The following is a 21,710-nucleotide window of genomic DNA, read 5'->3' on the forward strand; positions in this document are numbered from 1 at the left end:
AATTCTATGAAATTGTTACTATGTGGTAACATGGAAATTAGGATAACCTCAGCTTTTATTCCTGGGCCATGGTTGCTCATATTTGGGTCCAGAATAAACCATTTTAAAATCTTCTCTGAGGTGAAGTTTTTTTGTGTGTTAACATGGGTATTCAATACATATAATTAAATGGAATGTTGGAAAACCACTTAACACTTTTGGATGTAAAATGCTTAGTTAAAGCAGGTAGGGGTAGCAAATCCACACACAGTGTTCTCGTGTGAGATAAACCGTAAGATGATATATACAGAAATAAAGCATAGAAGGATGCTCCTCGGTCCTTCTGCAATTTATGTTAGCATTTGGTCATGAGTCTACCAAACACCTCCATACATTTAGCTTCCAGTTCTGGTTCTAGCTCCATCACCTCTAAAGCTAATGGGTAAGGAAATGTGGTTTAATTCCTGACCAAAAAGAAGAGCCAAACAAAATTATTTAAAACTTTCATTCAAGGACTGAAATCTGTCATGGCTGCTACCCTTTATATCTACTCAATAAATGCCTGTTCAGTGAATGAATGAACAAGTGGCTTTCTTTACAAAGCATAGCACTCCTCCTTCCCATTCTCCCATGCCCCAGGCTAGAAAACTTCTTCTTTAAAAATGGAATTCTGCCCTGAGAACAGATATTAATTTCCTTTTGTACCTTGATGAGATGATTACAGATTTTGACAAAGCCTCAATGGCCAAATGGAAGTGGCCAACATGTAACAATTTGCCAATAGCCATGTGCTCCTGACCTCTGGGAAAGGACAGGATCGGGTTTGAGGGCTGCTGGCCACCATGACAGCTTCAGCGTGAGGAGGGGGAGCCGACTTCCTTCTTGAGTACCTGTTGTGTTCAGAAAGCTTTTGCATTACAATTTTAGCTGGTAAGGAATTCTGCAGAAAGCCACAACTATTGAAGAGGAAATGGAAAATGCCTAGAGCAATAAATAACCCTTTGAGAGGTACCAACCACTTTCACTCTTTTTTTTTTTTTTTAAGTGTCTCAGTGCTAGGACACAGAGGACGAGCATTGGAGCATTGCTATTGCTGAATGGACATGTCATGTTATGTATCATTGAATCTGGACTCTGGTCAGTTTAGTGTCTCTTATTGTTGCTCCTCTCACCCTTTTGTTATGCACACAATCTGGATATACGTGGCATAGCACTCAAATTGGATACTTGGAGAGAGAGAGAGAGAGAGCACAAACCTATCCACTCCCCAACATAAAGCACCTTCACAGAATTCAAGGTCCTTTTTGTCTTAATTAACTTTCCACCCTGTTTTAGAATAGTCCTCAAGGAGGAGCTTAAACTCCTCAAACTTCACAACACCTAGATTTTTACAAATTCCCTTATGCTGTGTTTCATTCTACACCAAACATGATCACACCCCTAAAATATTTAAAGGGGATTGTTTTAAGCGGAAAAATTCATAAGAGGTGGCCCCTACATACACACATTCAGCTTTTGTCTCTTTAAAAGCATCAGGGGCTACTAGTTTCAGAAGTATTTCCTGGGAACCAGAAAAGAGTCTTTGAAATTGTATTAATTCCTTCAGGTGAAGCTGGACACTGACCTCCATGCTGGTGTGGTGGCTTCATCAGATGTTAGTACCTGTAGGTAGCACCAAGACTCAAAAAAGTCAGGAGGATAAATAACTCTCTCTTTGTGCTGTTCTCAATGGCATTGGAGTTGAGAAGCTTGCTCATTTCATTTTTTTTTTCTAAAATTATTTCTCTACAAGTGTGGCCTTTTCTCACGGAACTGAAGGGAGTTTTCAACTTTAGATCAGAAGTTACAAATAATGAGAAATCAAGGAGAAAGTCTTGAAATCTTAAAGTGACACTCAGTCCTTTGTGGGTTTTGTGCCCACAGATTTAAGCAATCCCAGTTGGAAAATAATTTTAATTGCTTTTGTACTGAACATGTACTGACATTTTCCCTTATCATTATTCCTTACACCATATAGCACGATTATTTACAGAGCATTTGCTTTGCATTAAGTATCATAAGCAAGTCAGAAATTATTTAAATCATGTGAGGATATGAAGGATATGTGTAATTTCTATGCAAATCCTATAGCATTAGACATCATAGACATGAGCATCTGCAGATTTTCCCATAAATTGAGGTCACAGAATCAGTTCTTGGCAGATACTGTCACACATCTAGATATTGTTGGGTTAGGGCTTATGATAGGGCAGGCTCAAGTTGTCAAGTCTCAGGGGAAGTCCAGAGAGTGCCCTGTCAATTTTGCTCTTGAAGAATTCATATGAATGAGACTCTCTTGATCATATCACAGATAGTTCAAGTTAGCTTTGAAATAAATAGCTGATCCAATAGCCCAGAAGCAGAGGAAGAAGTGGGCCACTGTTTAAGCATTTGGTACATATATTCCTTTGTGGGAATGTGCACTTTTAAGAATATGCAGAGTTTGTTTTGATTAAGTAAGATAAGACATGCAGATGTGGACATGATCATTGCCATGAAAGAAGTTTGTTTAGTTTCCTAGGAACAGGAAGCAAGAAATACCACAGAAAGTCACAAAGGTAGTCAACAGTAGACTGAGGACTGAGGGAGGCAAATGTGAACTAGGAATAAGGAATTTTACTGTAGTTTCTACAGAAAAGAAACAGCTGGAGGTGGAGGATGGCTAGTCTGGAGAATTTTGGTGGCTTTGATAGAAACTTTCTCTAATTGTCTGGTACCTGGACCTGGGGTGATCAGGGCAGATGGAGAGTGGCCAAGTTTAGAACTCAGTAAAATGGCTGGGTTCCACATTGTGCATATTGGAGACATACTTAGTAGAAAGTCATTTTGTGATGTTTAGAAAGTAATTAATACTGGGGGGTGGTATCTTTAAGTATAATCAGACATATAAGTGTGCATGTGTATGTGTGTATGTAATTCTTACTCCATGTTGGTCAAACAACCTTCATATTTCCATTTCAGTGCATTCATGCTTTGGAAAACACAGAATTCCATTGCTCCCACTATCAACTTCGGACATTGCTCTTTTGCATTCAAGGCAAAGGTGTATGGTCCAAATCAAGGTAAATTTTCTCTCCCAAGAAGGTGAATCATGGATAGAGTCATAGGGGATGGAAATGCTGCTACTACTGATCCATACTGGTAGCCCCAAATACCAAATGTTAGAAAATCTGATTTCTAATGCTGCTTTGTAATTTGGTCAACCCAAAGTCCAACTGTTTCATGTGTCCTTCATCTGAGCTTCCTAGCATACATTCAATACATCTAAAAGTATACAAAAATAAATAAACCTGTATGCCAGTTATAGTTGGTTTCTGTTGCTCACAGCCAGTGGAAGAGGACATGCTGCTGATTTGGAACCTCTTATCTTTGTAGTGAATGAACAGATTATGACAGTTTTTCTGATTATGATTTTCTATCTTCTATCACAGGAAGAGAATGCAATGGTTATATAAATATACAGATTTCAGTGGAGCACAACTGTACTTCCCATTGCTAACAAAGTAACATGCAACTTTCTAATTTGGTCTCCCACACTGCAGCTAGCATGCCTACTCATGAGCAATGACAAAAGCTTGCCTCTGAGACCTCCAAGTGGAAGGCTAGACCCAGGTACTGACTTTTAGACTTCATCACTCACTGAAGACCAATACCAGACACAAGCTCTCATCACTCTCTATTTCTTTTTAGAGGTCTCAATGACACTTCAGGGACTGAGTTGGAAAGGTTAACACAAAATTACTTTCTGGAGCTTGTGGCCATGGCAACCAGAAGAGAGCCATGTCAATGGCTGCTCTGGCAGCTACCAGGACATCCAATTTCTGTCTCTTGACATTACAGCAGTTCAGGTCCTCTAAACCAGATCCTTCTTAGCTGCCATCCTGCAGGGTCTGTGCACAGATGTTTTTGTACTTCGTAGATATATGAAAGATCTTTGTCCTCTGGTCAGACAATGGCTGAATCAGGTCTTGAGGCAGAGGGCTTTTGACAGTTTGAATACATGCCAAAATGACAAGAAGGCAACTAACAGCGTTAGGAGACACTCTCAATCGTGTTGAATTCTGTCCTTTCATTACCCCAGGGGGAAAGTGAATGCTTTGTCACATACAGAGGCATTTCAAGAGGCTGCAGAAAGGCTGTGGAACATCTTACCTCTTGAAGCAATAAGAGATGATGTAAACCTAAGCTGTGAGATAGTCCTTTTCAAAACATAGTCTGTTGAATGATGAGTGCTAATACATTAGAAGCAGATATTGTCAGCAGGCTTGGTCTCAGGAAAGGAGTGAATGGTTTGATTTTTCTTCCCCTTTATCCCTGGTGCATTTCCAAAGAAAACATTTATTAAAAAGACAGAAAAGCAAACATGAATCTTGAAATCCCCATGTTTCAGGAAAGGTAAACATGAAATCTTTCATGATGCAAACACACCAGAGGTATTAGTTGGGGCTGACTGTATGGTGCTGGCTGGTTTTCAGAAAACAGACTTTGGGATTCTTTTTTGAAATACCAAACAAGGAGATTACACTAAAGCATGATTAGCATCAGACAACACTGGGAAGGATTTTGATCTGATACTTCAAGTTCATGAACAACTCAGTCCCCACATGCCACAGCTCCATGAAGCAAGATGATTTCCATCCTGAGTTACCATTAGTAGCTCTGCAAGTTAAGTCTCTGTGTGTGGGAGTCCAGAATACTTGGTTGCATTTCAGCAAAGTATATTTCCATTAACCTTTTGTTCTCTTACTCCTTAAATATGAAAGGTAAGAATGCTTCCTAGATGAGCAATACTAGTCCAAACTTGGTAATCTACTTATCCTCAATGACTTTGAATGCTCCCCAGCTCCGTCTGTGCTACTTGCACTCATTACTCCACTTAATCTTCTGCCAGCCCTCCAAGAGTCCCATGTTTTAGGTGAAAAAATCCAGACACATAACTCCCTCCCATCTGCCTCAGTTGACTATGCAATGAAATGTCAAGTTCATTGGCTGTGAGGGTATGCACAGCCTAGTCCCTGCTTATCTTATGTATATAACCTCTTAGTGTTTCCTACCTCACACACTTTCCTTATCCACTTTGAACTCTCTGGGTGTAGCTGTGCTTCTTGGCTTTTTCATTGATTGTTTCACTTGAGTTCAATTTGTTATGACAATAACTTAAAATTAATGTTAAGTTGCATGTCAGAGACCTCAATAATGTTCACTATTCTCTATTCACTCAATAAATAACCATTGAATAAATTCCCAACTACATGAGTAAGTTTGGGGAATATAGGTGATTCATAAAAGCCATATTTTGACTGTTCGGCAGACAACATTCATCTATGAATCACACTAATTCCAGAACTCTGATTTTTTAAAAGATATCTTTTATTTTTATTTGTGTGTATGTTCATGTCTGTGTTTGTGTGCTATAGTTGTGCATATCCCCACAGAGGCCAGAAGAATGAATCCAATTCCCTGGAGCGCCATTTAAGAGCTGTGTTCCAATGTCTCTCACTCTCTGGATGCAGGTCTGTGCACTTCTTCCTCCCCATCTTCCACAGGAGGAAGTTTCTCTGATGATAGCTGAGCAAAGCACAGATCTATGAGTATAGCAGAATTCCATTAGGAGTCAGTTTATTGCTACATTCCATTAGCAAAACAGTAGCATTTGGTTTTATCCTAGGTCCCCGTTCTATCTTCTCTAAGGTTCCTGGAAACCCTAGCAGTATTGAGGATGGGTTCTAGTTCATACCAACATACCAACTTTAATTTGTCTTTTGAATATGTGTTGAGAAAAATGAGGTGACAATGAATTAAGATATGGTGGTCATAAACAGATACATGAAATCTTGTCGGAGTGGTACTTACCTGTATACTGCAGAAGGACCACAGCTGCACTGAAATATCACAAAATTTCCCAGGTGAATAGTAAATATCCATTGCTATGAACTCACTAGTTTCTTCCATTGAGATGTCCTCAAGCCTTGGAGAGTCTGTCTGGGAGCTCTCTTTGATTCAGTAATTAAAAGATTTATACTTGGTAGGACCACTTCTGACCATGATGACCAACTCTCTACACTGTCATTTTTGTCATTTTTTGAAGAAACACTGAAGACAACTACTGTAGATGCCCTATTCATAGCTTGACTTACTCTTATTTCTGGGGATATAAAAACTAAGCCCTATCAGCTTACCTACAGAATAAGATAAAAAGTCCTTCACCCATTAAGCTCAATGATTGCTTATTATAAATTTCAACTTAATAATAAAAGAAAAGGACATGAGATTGTGAAGGGCAATTGCGAACTACTAATTGAACTGGCAAGCCTGAAGATTTAAGGTTCTATAAGGGTCTGTAATAATCATTTCTCCTCCAACTGGAGCTTTTAATGTTTTTGGTCCCTGGCCTCCCATTAATACTGAATGGTCAAGACTAACTTGGATAAGCTATGAAAAACATCATTCAGAAACAGTATGACCAACATTTAATGGTTCCTGTGTTGGGAATTATGCTATTAAGTGGATACGTGCATCATCCAGGTATCCCAAATCACCAAATAGAACACAAGACAATTGAATAGGATAGGAAATCTTGTCCCTAGTGTATAGATAGCAGAACTGGGCACTAAAGGAATTTGTAACCTGTCTAAGGTTGGAGAGCTCCTAGTAATTGGGGTACAGTTAAACCCTTGTGCTGACTACAGACCAAAATATTTAAACTACTTTGCAAAGCTGCATCTATTTTGTTTGTTTTGGTTGTTTTTTAAAAGAAACACTTGACTGCTCTTCCAAGAGTCTAATTTCAATCTTAGCCAAGGAGAAATAAAACAAAATAGTCAGTTTGCCTGGAAGTTACCTCTTAAATGAAATAATTAACTCTATTGAGTTTAATCAAACTATATCGAGTTTAATGCAACAATGGTTATGTTTTCCCCTTAAAAATCTTTCCATATGTTCTTCTTCCTCTAGCATATGGTATTGCTGAATTGAAGATCATCTTCCAGCCCCTACTGAAAAGAAATTAAGCCTCTGGCTGAATCTAAAGCCTATACCACATGCCTGCAAGTCCATTTTACTAAGATGTTGTTCCTGGTGTAGTCATCCATCTAAAAACTTAAGAGCTCTATTAATTGCTTCTGGGCACTGAGTTCATCCCTTCAGCTGCTCTGACTTATGACTACCATTAGTAGACTTAATGTGGTCATGGCACGGGCAGCCCAAATCCTGCCTATTAAAAAAAAAACCACAAAATAAAGTCATAGGAGGAGGTGTGCTGGGGGAAAGAAAGGCCCTTAAGTATTATTGATGAGCTAATTAGCCAATGTTTATAAAGATCTCTGACAATTAATATATTAGTACATTTATATGGTTGGTTTGTTGATAACTGGTAGCTGGGTATATGGAATGAACTTATTTTTTTTGGTAGAGTGATAGATGGCATAGGAAATAGGCACAGAACAATGAAATCTTGGTGATTAAGGTGAAATATTATCTGGTTATCTATCCATTTTTCTATACTTAGAACAATCAAGGTATTGCATGAAAAGACTTTCCTGGGAGATACCAAAAGCACATCTACTCACCCCAGAAAGGGAGCCTACAACAGATCAAAATACGGATGCCTCCAAAGTCAATTGGCTTACCAATGAGTTTTATTGGGGGTATATATAGGAATATGGGTAAGGGGTTGCTTACAGGAGCAGAAATGTGTCAAGGAAAGCTGAATCATCAAAGCCAACCCAAGCATGGGTGACAACATAGGAAAGCTGGAAACCTGGCACATTCGGTACAGCCTACAGGTAGCTCACCAGGTTTGAGAGTGTCCTTCCCAGGGGGCGCAGTTAGTTTGAGCCTCATTCAGACAGTTCATCTGGTCTCTGTTTCTTCTAGGCTAGTCTCTGCTTATTCTGGGCAGGCAGGTTTGTCTGGGGGCTCTTTTACATCATTCTTCACTGTTTCTTTATTCTTGGGCAGGGAGGAGCCTTGTGAACTTAGTCAGTTTCAGGGATTCTTCTGAAGGTATTTTGAATTGTTTGCTTTCTGTCTTAAGAAGCTTCCCTGCTATATTTCATCTTCTCTTAGAACATCCTGTGTTTCAACTCCCTGTAAATATCATGTTTTAATAAGTTTCCCTCCAATATGAAATATTTTAATCTCAGAAGAAACTGCTATGCTGCCAAGGAAAGTAATAAAATAGGTTGGTTGTATGCTTTTCTAGAGATAAATAATAGATGTAGAATATGAACTAGGTCTTCTGTCTCTTTTTAAAATATACTTAATTGAATTTTATATTTTCACCACTCAGTTAAAATGAGAATATGATGAGGTAGACAACAGGAAAGAGATGAAATACTATATCCTTTATTTTCCCCCAATTCCTCTATTTTCCATAGATTTTTTTTTCTGTGTTCCATGTGCTAGAATCTTGGTTATGACTTTAGAAGTGAATATGACTACTAACATCAGTCGTGGTTATTGACCACCACTGTATACTACACACAGATCATTATAAAGTACATGTTACAGATTAGTACTCACATGTGAGTATACCCACATACATAAGAACTTTAGGTATAGGAAGCAATGTGGGAAATCAGGAAACATCATCTGACACTGTGTTTGGTGGCTAGCTTAAATGATTTAATTTTGATCTTTAGCATTAGTTGCATGAGATGGGTGTTACTTTGCTCTGTGTTAATGCCACATTTAGGCTCAGAGTGGACAATCCTTTCAAAAACCAGTGTGCTAGTGACTGACAAACCCAGGGTAAGAGTCTGATATCTTAAGGCCACCATCCATCATCTTTCCCTCTATAAGAAGCTGCCTAGAAGATTTCAAGGTAAACATGAATATTGTTTAAGATTTTGAAAGGTGGATTCAACTTGGAGAAAGAATACTTGTTTCAAGATAGGCAATTTATTCAGAATCAAAGAAGGCTATGGTGTTGATGTGAGAAGATAGACCAGGGTCTGATTCTGATGGGCATGCAATAATGCATGATCCGGTAGCACAGAGGGACATATTCTTATATGGTTTCAGGAAAGACAAGACTTATGTATGCATGACAGTGAAGATGAATGCATGAAAGAGAAAGGTCTTGTCTGAATATTTAAATTCTACCCCCTAAGGTTTATATGAGTGGGTCTTACTAAAAGATGATTGCTGTGGATATTGCTTTACATAAATAAAACACTGATGGCCAGTGACCAGGCAGGAAGTAGGTTGCCAGGCAGGAAGTAGGTGGGACAAGGAGAGAGAATTCTGGAAAGCGGAAGGCTGAGGAGGGAGACACTGCAGCCACCGCCAGGACAAGCAGCATGTAAAGACTCTGGTAAGCCACCAGCCACGTGGCAAGGTATAGATTTATAAAAATGGGTTAATTTAAGATAAAAGAACAGTTAGCAAGAAGCCTGCCACGGCCATACAGTTTATAAGTGATATAAGCGTCTGAGTGATTATTTTATAAGTGGATTGTGGGACTGCGGGGCTTGGGGAACCTGGAGAGAAGCCCTCCAGCAACAAATGGCGCCCAACGGCTCGAGTTTCCACCTTAAACCTGAGAATATTTAATAACCAATTCTAAACAGAGCCAAAACCAGGTTCCTGCTTCTTGTCTCATACGGGCAGATAGACGCTGCAAAACGCAGGTTTGAACACTGGCAGGTTCCTGGTGTTTGCATTTGACCGGCAGTATGGTGGAAATGAGGCATCTGCTAGCGGCACATTACGCTGTGTGGTAGATTTAGTCTTTACTAGTATTTAAAAAAAAAAAAAAAAAGAGGTTTCTGGGCTACACGCTGCTTTGATAAAAGCTTCGACCCACTATTTCTGAGACTTGATGACTCCCAGAGCTGGCGGAAAATGTACAACTGCCATGCTGGGAAGCTGAAGTGGGCGGAGCCAGCAGCCACAGTACCAGTGCCTTTTCAGTCTTAGAAGGCTAAAGTTTAAACCAACAGGCTCAAGGTAATATAAAAAATAAACCATGTAAAGATGGCTACCACACAGAGAATCTAGATGGTGGGAGTTTTCTTACCTCAGTCCTCAGAAGAACCCAGCTTCCCTCATACTCTAATCTTGGAATTCTAATATCCAGAACAATTTCAAAATAAATTTCTATTGTCAAATAAGCCTATCCTGGTATAACTCAATTTAACACAAGCAGCATCTTGTGAAAATCTGATGACCAGTTCTTCCAAGATCCCAGCAGAAACAAAATAAGACCTTATATTATAGTTCAACACTGCATTAGTATCTTCCAGCTATATTCTATGCTCATCAGTCACAGTTGGTACTTTCATCCACGAATGGTATTGTGTTTGCTTCATTCATGAACGGTATCTTGGTATGTTACAACTTTCCACAGCCCTCATCTGTAAACCCCCTTATACCAAACATAGAACAAATCAAAGCACCTTCCTTTGTCTCTTTGTTTATATAAATTTAGTCACCCCTTTTCACTTTCATTTATCTTTATTTCAGTTCATCTGTTTCCTTTCCTTTTTTTCCTTTCAAAATGCTATTTAAGATTGAACACACTGGTTCTTATTTGGGTCTCATAGTTTATGTGGATCTTGTGTCCTTGAATACAGTGAATCTGAGTGTCCCTCAGTATAACAGAAGGAGATATTGGCTTCTGGTGGAGTTTCTTGAAGAGCAATAGCAAAGACCTTCTAGGGCAGTAGTTTGGACAGAGGAGAATCTGTGCTGCAATCAGTGTGGTCTTTTTATGCAGTAAAACTCTTCAGGTAGTAGTCCTTGAGAAAAAAGGTGAGAACTGATCTGGTCCCTGTGTCCTGAGCCTGGTGCCCTTTAGTGTTGTCGTCATGAGCAATCTTCACTAGTTAATACAGAGTCTAGGACCAGGGAAGAAAAAGTCACGACAGTCATATTTCTTCCAGAGGAGCACCCCTTAGAAAGTTAAGGAGAATTTTAAGGAAAACTCTTCCCTGGACTTCAGAGAGAGGATAGCATTGTTTCTGAGGTTGCTTTTTATTTCAAAGTCCTCAGCGTGCCAAGTGGCCATATTTGGGGCTATTATTCTTCTAGCCACAGTATTCCTTATCCAGAAACTAGAATTATATGTACAAGATCATTAACTCTAAAATATTCAGAGATGACTTGGATATGGTCTATGAGTAAGAACATGTAATTTTGTACATGCAAAGTTCTTGAGACCACTTTCTGGCTTTCTATCAAGGTATTCTTGTTATAGACACAGACCGAGATAGACAATGGTGTTTCGGTTATAAGCACAGACCAAGAACACAGTACAATTCAAATGCAGCAACTATCAACTTTATTTTTTCAAAACCACTGAGATCAAAGAACTCAGGGCCATAAACCAGATTGAGCTTTATATATTTTAGCAGTGAACTGGGTTTCAGTTACTTGTGTTGAAGAATTAAACCCATATTGTTTTGCTTTTACATTGTTCTATTCCAAATTAAATGTTTATTGTTTCTCTTCTTCTTCAATACTTTATAAATGAGAAACTGTGCCAGTGATGTTTAGTGGGCTACTTACTTTTGGCATCTAAAGTCTTCATGTAAATAGTTAATAATAATATGACATTTCCATAAACACCTATTGAAAGAATAAAAGGATTCTATGTCAGTTTTAGTAAAGGAAAAATGATAAAAATGTTTTATAGAAACAAGTTAATTAGATAGAATTTGAGCTTGCATTTAAGAATGTACTTATGAACACATTTAAATACACTTATCTAGATCAAAACCATATTAATCATCGAAGGTGAGAATAAATGTCAAACATGTAAAAAGGAAAATACAAGTAGAAACACTAGGCTGAGGCCTCAAGGGGGACTTATTTTGACTCAATCAAAGACTAATATATTTTTCTAATTTGCATGTAAATGAAAATATAATGACCCCTCGTTTTGGAAGCCAGTGTATATCAAGATGGTGGGTATCCATGTATTAATACCTTATTCCACTCATTGTATAATTTGGAATTTGAATCAAACGGTTTTCACCGAATCACCAAGTTGATGTGCTTTTCATTTGTTTCTTACAGCAACAATAGAATAGGGCAAAATGCATAACTATCTTTCCGGCATTCAGGAGGCAGGGAATTCTTAGGAGCATCAGGTATGGGTAAGGTGGATGGGACAGTACTATTCTTAAGGACACAGCTTGCTTGCTGTCTCCTTGAATGTACCATAGCTCCATTTGCTAGACAGACCCTGTTTTGAATTATTCTACATTTTTCCCTAGTGGACTGGACCAAAGCTAAAGCAAGCTTCCTTTTAGTCTGGTTTATGATAAGACATGAGAGACACAGGAAACAATGTACTTCCCTTTTCAGAGAACTGAATTTAGAAAATGGAAAAAAATATGGAACAGAAAACAGTTACACGAAGGCCAAGGGATCTAGAGCTAAAAATGATAATAAAATAGGTGTGAAAGATCTGCTCTTAAAGCATTTAGAGGTAGATGACTCCGGAAAGCAAAAACTCTGAGATGAAGACAGAGCAGAATAAAAAGACACTGACTGCTGAAGAGACCTTAGTCCACAGATGTTAACTTTCTGAGTCTCTGATACTCTTACTTGGATCTGAGTGATATCAGGAGCCCAGAGCTCTGGGTTCTATCTGAGTCTACTTTTGAAAGAACTCCATTATCCATGGGATAATAGGAGGCTCTTCCCAAAAATTCCAACAAATCTGAGTGAGCACTTGATGCTTTAAAGAAGACCAGAATTTGATTCCCAGCATGCTTATCAGGTGGCTCGCAAACACCTGTAACTCTAGCTCCAGGGGATCCACTGACCTCTTCTGGCCTCTGCAGGTTTAGAGAGACATGCGCTCGCGCACACACACACACACACACACACACACACACACACACACACACACACCAAGAATTTTTTTTCTAAATCACAAACCTATCTTTGTTCAGTGTTTTTCAAAACACTTGCTTTTCTTTGGCCCTTCTGTGGCTAAGAGCTCACTTTGTGTCCCCATGTGCCTTATCATTCTTTTCCTTTCCTGTCTGTGGGACAATGGTATTCATGCTCTTGACTGGTGGGCTGTTTATTTCTTTCATGTCTTAAGAAGACAGGACACATACCCCAGACACAGAAAACTGTAAGGTAATATAAAGATTTATAGTCAGAAGGAGGAATGCTACAGGGATGCCAAAATAAATAACACCCGGAGAGCTCGCTTGACTGTTCTGGAAATTCAACGCTTTATTTATTCTCTATAGTTCCTTTGTTTGGGCAGATAAGGTATTTTTCTATCATTTCCCCAGTCTCCTCAATAAACAAGCCTGTGAATGCAGTGTGTGGGTTGAGGATGGAATATAGAGATGAGAAAAATAGAAGAAGAATCTCTGAGGCTCTTATCTTGTCCTTATTTGTTGTCTTTCCTTGCTGAATTGCTTGTGAATTATTCTATGATTATTTGTCTCATGGCAAAAAGAAAGGAAATAAAATGTCTTTTTCTTTTAAATGAGATTCTAAATGGCCTTTTCCTACTAATTCAGCTCCAGCACTTACATTGCATTTGAAGTATAAAATACTGGAAGTAGGAAGGCACTGCTCCTTCATAGACATTGTAGCGAACCTGTCTCTTACTGAGCCTCTATTACTTGTGATTTAAAAATAAAATAAATTCTTGATATATTCAATTTCTGAGGAAGGAAAACCAGGCAATTTAAAATTGCATTCCTAGTCAAGAGGAAATGTAAATGAGTGTTTGGACACTCTACAGCTAGATCATTGATTTTGTGTGCTTGAGGGCAGAGTCACATTACAGAAGCTTAAAATGATTATTCCTGCTGTGACAAATGTAAAAGACAAGACTTCACAGCCAATGCCACAGTCACATTTCTCATGTGCTCTGGTCCGATTGGCTGAGCCCTGAGTCTACACATGCCTGGAATTTTATTTAACAAGCCCACCTGGACCATAAGCATGCATTGCATTTCTTTAGGTTAGACTGAAATCCTTATTTTTCAAGACTTTTAAAATAAACAAAGTATTTTTAATTTTTGTCTTATTTTTCTTGATTTAATCTTTAAAACACACACACACACACACACACACACACACACACACACACACACACACACACACGGCTCCTAGTGACATTAGAAGTGGTGATAACAAGTAAGAACAGCATTGTGTTCAGGAAGTGTTAGCAATATTCTTCAGGGACAACGTGCTCAAGGGCACGCAAGTATGAGAAAAAGGCTATCACATCTGCCACGTGAGTACCAAGGCAGTGTCATGTTGCACTACCTAAGCAGGCACAGCTCATGAAGCAAGTGGCTGCTGACAAGAGTGTTCCATTCACCCATCCCACAGACCCTGCCACTGTGTGCATTCAGCCAGCGCTCCTAGCATGCCAACATGTGTGTATTCCCTGAGTTTGGTAGACAACCCTAAAGAGTCTTTGGAGACAGGACCGCTGTGTTTTGGAAATTGTTTTTCTTCTACATATTCATGTGCTAGAAATTTGATATTGAGATTGGGTTAATACTTTTCTCATAAAATGAGTTTTTGTTTTTATAGGGACCAACTAAGGTCCACAGACCTCCTGTTCCACCATTTATGCCAGTCTTCCATAGGACTATTACATGTATTGCTCACTGTTGGCCTAGAATGTACCCCAATCATGCGGTGCCATTCAACTTATTTAGAGACAGATAACTTCCTCTGGGCTCCACTAACATGCTATTTGGACATGCTAGCTGTCACAATTATGAGCCAAATGAATCTTCTTTCCTTATACATTACCCATCACCAGGTGTCTTCTTATAACAACACAAAGTGGGTGAAAACAAGAGACTAGAGAAGAAGTACGTGGGAAACCAGAAATTTTCTTGTCAAAAGAGCAAGAGATTCAACTTTGGTGGCTGTTCTGGCTAGTTTAATGTCAACTTGACATAGGCTGAAGTCCTCTGAGAGGAGGGTAGCTCATTCAAGAAAATGCCTCCACAAGACTGGTCTGTAGGCAAGCTTCTAAAATATTTTCATAATTAGTAATTGAAGGCAGAGTCCCAGCCCATTGTGGGTGGTGCCACCCCTGAGCTGGTGATGCTGGGTTCTCTAAGAAAGCAGGCTGAGCAAACCATGGGGAGGAAGCCAACAAGCAGCACCCTTCTATGGCCTTGGCTTCAGCTTCTTCCTCCAGGCTTTGAGTTCCTGTCCTGACTTCTTTTGGTGATGAATAGCAATAGAAAAGTGCAAGCCAAGAATAGCAATAGAAAAGAACAAACCTTTTCTCCCCAAGTTGTTTTGTTCATGGCATTTCATTACAGTAGTGAAAAATTCTAAGACAGTGACTATAGCTGTACTTAAGAAGTTGGTGACACCTTCAAGATACAAGGAGGAGAAGAGAATAGGGGAAGAAGAGGAAAAAGGAGAGGAGAGCTTGGGCTTAGATGATCTCACTGAAAACTCTACAGTGGGGGGGCTGTTGAAGTGGACCACCCCCACCCATCTTAATCTCCATCTTGATGCCTTTTCCTCTTCTTTTACCCTCATTTAACCATATTTTATTTCTCAGCACTTTAGTGAATAACATTCTCCCTTTCATCTGATAATCCATCTGGCTAGATTTTTCCAATCTCCTCCTCTCCCTGCCAAAACTTAACTATCTTAACTCAACAGAACAGAAAACAGTGTCCAGAATTAGATTAAGAAATACATGTAAGCTAGCATTAGTATCTGATAAGGTGGGCCACAATATGTCAGTGAGGACAGCTGGATATCCAGGAATAATAGTTGTGCCATTCAGTTAATTCCTATAAGGTTAAAAGGAACACATAAAGGACACTAACATGTTCTTGACTAAAACCTTAAGGATGGACGGGAGAAATGGCTCAGCTGTTAAGAGTATACACTGTTCTTCCATAGGACCTGAGTGTCAGACAGCTCACAACCACTTGTCACTCCAGCTTCAGGGGATCCCACAACTCCCAGTGCCCATCACAGGCACTGCATTCACATGGTCCACCCCGACACATACATACACATAATTCAACATAAAAACAGAGTCTTTAAAAATGTTGAAGGATATAATTACCAACCTCATTTGACATAAATATAATAATACTCTATGTAGGGAAATTAATAATGAGTGGAGTCAAAAGATAACACAAGGCTAACAAGGCAGTGGAAGACATTGTCAAAACATGTGAAAAGAGATTTCATAGATATATAAAAATGAGACATTTAAACATATTTTTATAAGTCACCTTCATTTATTTAAAAAATGCAAATGTAATCTATAGACTCCTCACTATCTCTTGTTACTTGGTAAGGACACAGCAGGCTAGCGACACTCTCCGTCATGAGTGTGTGGCAGGCTAGTGACACTCTCCGTCATGAGTGTGTGAACAGAGTCTCCTAAAGTTCCCATAGCGGGGGGAAAAATGGGGAGAGTTGTTGCTGACAACTGAGTGACAGCTTTCAGAATCAAAATGTTTATCTAATGTGAGATAGCAGTTCTACTTCATAGAATTCATTTTACAGCCACTAGTATCAAAAGATGACTGATAAAAAGTCATCTATCCAAATACTGGAAGCAAGGTATCTTGTAATAAAAAGATGAGTACAAGATCTTTAAAAATAGCCAGTTAAGGCTCTTTCCTCTTGTTGGGTTGCCTTGTCGGCTTTTGCCTTGTCTTACTATATCTTCTTTTGGTCACTGTCTCTTGGAGGCCTGCTCTTTTCTGAAGGGAAATGGTAGAGGAGTGGATCTAGGGGAGGCTGGGAGGAGTGGAGGGAGGGGAAACTATCCTTAGGATGTATTGAATGACAGCAGACTAAATTAAAAAAAAATTAAGGCATAGAAAGCCCAAGTGTTTGTATAATATTTTAAACCATGTGTGTGTGTGTGTGTGTTTGTGCGTGTGTGTGCGCGCGCGCGCATGTGTGCGTGTGTGCATGTGTGTGTGTGTGTGCATGTGTGTGTGTGTGTGCATGTGTGTGTGTGTGTGTGTGTGTGTGTTTGTATAAAAGAAAGCAGAATACAGTAAGGCATGTGGTGTTAATTTTCTAGTTGCTGTGACAAAATATCTGAGAAAAGTAACTTAGGGAAGGAAGCATTTATTTTGGACTATTGCTTGATGATTGTGTGTAACCTGGCGGGGAAGGGGTAGTGGTAAGAGCATGAGGTAATTGCATACCCAGGAAGGCAGTGGGAAGATCAGAATACTGATGCTGAATCCTTTTTTTTATTCAGTCAAGGCCCCAAACCATGAGAGACAAGCCTCTGGGCCTGTTTATGATGAATTTTCTAGATGGGATAAATTGAGGGAAGAAAACATGCCCTAAAAATGGGCAGCACCACAGCAGGAGGAATAAAAAGAAGAAAGCCGGCTAAAGTACCACTGTGTTTCCTGACTATGCATGTAACATGAATGGCTGCCTCCATCTCCTGCTGCTATGCGTCCTCCATCATGATGGACTGTGCCCTTGTACAGGCAGCAGAAATAAACTCTTCCCGCCTAAATTTGATTGTGCCAGGTATTTTGTCTCATCAATGGGAATAAAGTATTACAGCATCTTTATGTTCAGTGAAGTCAAGTTGCTGGCTTGAAAATTGCCGATTGGAATGTTTATACCGTGACACAGGCAAACTTTACAAACCAGGCCCTTATTCTTTCCTTACCCCTGCAAGTGTTTTTGAACCATTCACCTCTACATCACCTCATGTAAATTAGCCTCATAAAAATCTATGGTTGTGAGTGGGAGATCAGTGGCCTCCTAGAGTGGAAACGGTGCTGGATGACGAAGGGTAGATCTAGACAATCTACCTAGGTTTCTCTAGTTTTTCCAGCTCAGTGACTTTCAACAAATGGCCCTGCAGGGAGCAAAGGGTTTGTCAGGCTGGAGGATGAAAGCACGAGATGGAAATTGTAAAAGGTCAGGAAAGGCAAGCTCCAATAATGAGTCACGACATGAGCTGACAAGACCTGAAACCATCTAAGATTGAGAAGAAAGGGAAGACAAGACAAGCTATGGGATGTGCTGTGTGCGGCAAATAGCTTCAAATTCCATCAAATGGAATGTTTAGAAAGTGAGCATATAAAGGATGTGAAAGAGCTTATGTCAAGGCTGTGACCAAAGCAGGGGAAAGGAGCACATATGGAATGAAGATGCCCCAGTGTCACCTTGCCAAGGTCACACTGAGAGTAGGTGACCCAGGCTGCTCTGAAGCAGGTTTTCTTTGACAAGACTTCCAAGACTGCTTTGGAGGGATAGCTTTCTATCTTGGCTCATCAAAAATCTAATTGGGCTTCCTTCTTTCCAAATGTAAGAAAGGAAGAGAGACTAGTAGCTCCCTCAACTCAGGGAGTACAGATAATCTATCAAGCTCTTCTTAAAAGCATTGCTTTGAAGACCCAGTTAGCCTGGCATCACTGGTAATGAGGTCTCAAAGCCAGGCCAGGTTGTAGACTTCCAAGGTGCCCAGGAATGTCTGCCAATGGCAATCACCTAGTTTCAAAGTAGAAAGAAAATTCATGTGGATTTTCATATTTTCTTGCCATAAACACAGGAGACGGTGGACATACTGTAACACGGGAAAGCAAAACCAACAAACAAAAAATATGCTGGCAGAGTGGGCCACCATGGAGAATCCACTGACAATAGCAACACAGGGGTCCTAGTGACCCACCCAAAGAGCAGAGCTTCAGCTTGGGCTTTCCTGTGAAATTTATGCTCATTTGAAGAAAGGCCTGGGCTGGAACTCCTAAACAGTGAATCACAAAATAGTCTAGTGCAGTGAAATGAAAGAAATAATTTTAGTAGATGGTGAAGGGGACTTACATTATCCATATAAGCTGTAAAATATTAATATTACTAAAAAGCAATGAAAAAGCAATTAAATATCATCTTTTAAAGCTGCTTTTATATGATAGAATTTGTTATATGGCCAAATAAGCACTTAGCACTAGCCAGGCTTCCTCATTTTCCTCTACTGTGGTGTTCTGCATCCTCTCACATCTTCCTGGCTGCAAGTTTTTAAAGTGTGTACTAGCTCTTTGTACATCTGCCTCAGATGCGGAGTATCTCCTGAACTTTGCAGTAGCATTCTCCATAATTAGATGTTCAGTGGCTGCAACATCCATTCATTCTCAGGACATCTCCATGGTGAGCTCATTTCGTCCCATAGCTACTGTATCCCTTTGTCAAGGATTGCTCAAGTCACTGGAAAAAAAGGACTAGAAATGACTATATAATTTACAACAAACGTAATCCAGTAACATACAGAGCTGTATCTGCATACATTGTATACAGAGCTCTCACACTGTACCTTACTGGACCTTGAGACATAGTTGAGAACTTGCTTCTGTGAAGAGGTGGGGTGGGAGACAGAAGGAAGAGAAGAAGACCAAGGAGAGGAGGGGAGATTTTTTTTCGAATAATAACTAATTGCAGTTGTGGAGGAAAAATAAATAAATTCCTGGAAAATAAACAGGGGCCTGAGAATATAGAAAGGTGGGTTGTGAATTCAGTCAGATGTGAAACACTGGCAATGAGAATAATAATCACTCCCAATGATGTTTGCTTTTTAATTGGGCTGAAAGCCTTAATGGGAAGAGATGGTATTTTTATAGTTCAGTGGTTGCTGAAGTTATTCAAGTATGGAACCACCTGGAAGTTGTAATGTTCCCTTCGGAGCATAATGAAATATCATTACAAGTAATGCTATCATGAATGCACTTAACACAAACTTAGATTATTTGATTAAGCTTGTGGTACTTGGGGGTGTTTAGTTTAATTAAATAGTCACGCAATAAACAAAATCTTTTTAAAAAATGAAGAAAATCACCCAATAGAAAGCAAACACTCCCCTAAAATAAGATCCCTACACATTAGTTCTAGCAATTCTAAGGTCCTTTGTTGACATTCAGCTTCTACAAGTCAATCATAGACAAACAAGCTTAAAAAGCTTTGTGGAAGGAAAAAAGAACTTTTAAAATGCAGAAAGTTGTCTAAATAGCCATGCTGTGCTCTGTCTTTCCCCCACAAATTAAGAGTATTTGCAGCCCAAGACTCACTTGTACAACATTGACTCTTTTGATAGAAACCAAGGAGTTGAATTGAGGGTTTTTTTTTTTTTTGGACTCCTGGAGCCATTCCAATAGACAAATCATACTAATAGTTAAGTTCTGCTGGTGTGCAAACTTTGTGCAGTGTGCTGTTTAAGAGTGTGCACCTTAACTGTAGGGTGTTGCAAGGACCTTCATGAGAATTTGAATTCAAAGTTTAAGAGTGATGACAGTTTTTGAGTTACAGCTCCCAAGTGTCAAATAAATTTTGAAATGTCTTGGAGAGCCTCAAAGATTGCTTTATAGTCATACAAAAATGGCACTAGTTCCTGGAACCTCAGCAGCCTCTTTCCTTCCTTCTATACACAACGAACAGTTTTGAAAGAGCTACCTCATTTAGCAGGTACTTTGCTACACCCTACCAATCCTGCTACATATAGCAGCATCTTTTAATCATCATTGGGAAGCCAACGTATATTCAACTGCCATTATAAACACATTTATACAATTAATATGGATTTTCCCTGCTTTTATTTTTATTATCAGCTGATACAGCTTTACCAAGATCTCTGCATTTTTTTTTTCTGGAATACTAGGTATTAACAATTCTAATGTAAAAGAAAAACCATCATAGCCAGGCTGCACAGACATCTCTTAGTTTGCAAATGATAATATTCTCTCGACATCTTAACAGTAACAGATACAAATTTGCAAGGCAATTCTCAGGACTGCTTGGCTAGACAAGCACGTCTTCCTGCTCATTCTTCCAATTTTCCTCAAGTATCTGATTTGAAATCAGAAGGCTTTCGAAGTCTATGGCTCCTTGGTGATTAGCTTCAGAAAACTGAAAGCCTTGGGCATTACATTTCTCGTTTTGATGTTGGCCTTCAGGAAATCAGCTCTTCATAGGGCAATATCAAAACATCTTGGTTAGAGGTTCCTAATCACTCAGAGTATTACCTCTACTCTAATAGCGATGTCCATGTTTTCTGTGAGCACAATTAAACTAGGAAGGAAGATCCTTAAACACTAAAACACAATGCCTGTGATATCATCAATCACAACACTATGGAAACAAACTCATCGAAACCACTTACAAACATCTAAATCCTGTAGCAATTAGAAAGACTGATCATCTGTTTGTATATGTTCATTTATTTTTAGCTTTACAAAATATAGATCCTTCACATTTATCAGTTTTCATAATGAATGAACTGCTCTAGTACTGTAAAATATGTTGATCTGAATCCTATAGTGATGTATGTAAATTGCATTATAAACGGCATCATAAATTTGAAGATTAGACAGAAATTACTGATTGTCAAGTACATGGCCGTAAAATCCATGCTTAAAAAGCACCCATGAGCTAAATATCCAAATGGAGGTATATTTCAGAAACTGTATAATTCTTTCAGAATGATGACTTTAATTTTCCGTCATTTTATAAAGAGAGTGTCTCTTCACACATTATTATTTTCTAAGTACTGCTGAGTATTATTAGAAATCAAAGTGCTTCCATTTCTGAACTCAGTGTATTTAGCCTCACTTCAGAAGTAAACATGTTCTATGCTAAAGCTTTAAAAATTGAACCTTAATTAATCTGTTTATTTGGGAATTGCTTTTCAAGCATAAATTAAGTCAGGCAGTTTCCTAGGTGTTTTAAATCCACAACAAGTG

The sequence above is a fragment of the Peromyscus leucopus genome, chromosome 3, assembly GCF_004664715.2.
Source record: "Peromyscus leucopus breed LL Stock chromosome 3, UCI_PerLeu_2.1, whole genome shotgun sequence".
Lineage (NCBI taxonomy): Eukaryota > Metazoa > Chordata > Mammalia > Rodentia > Cricetidae > Peromyscus > Peromyscus leucopus.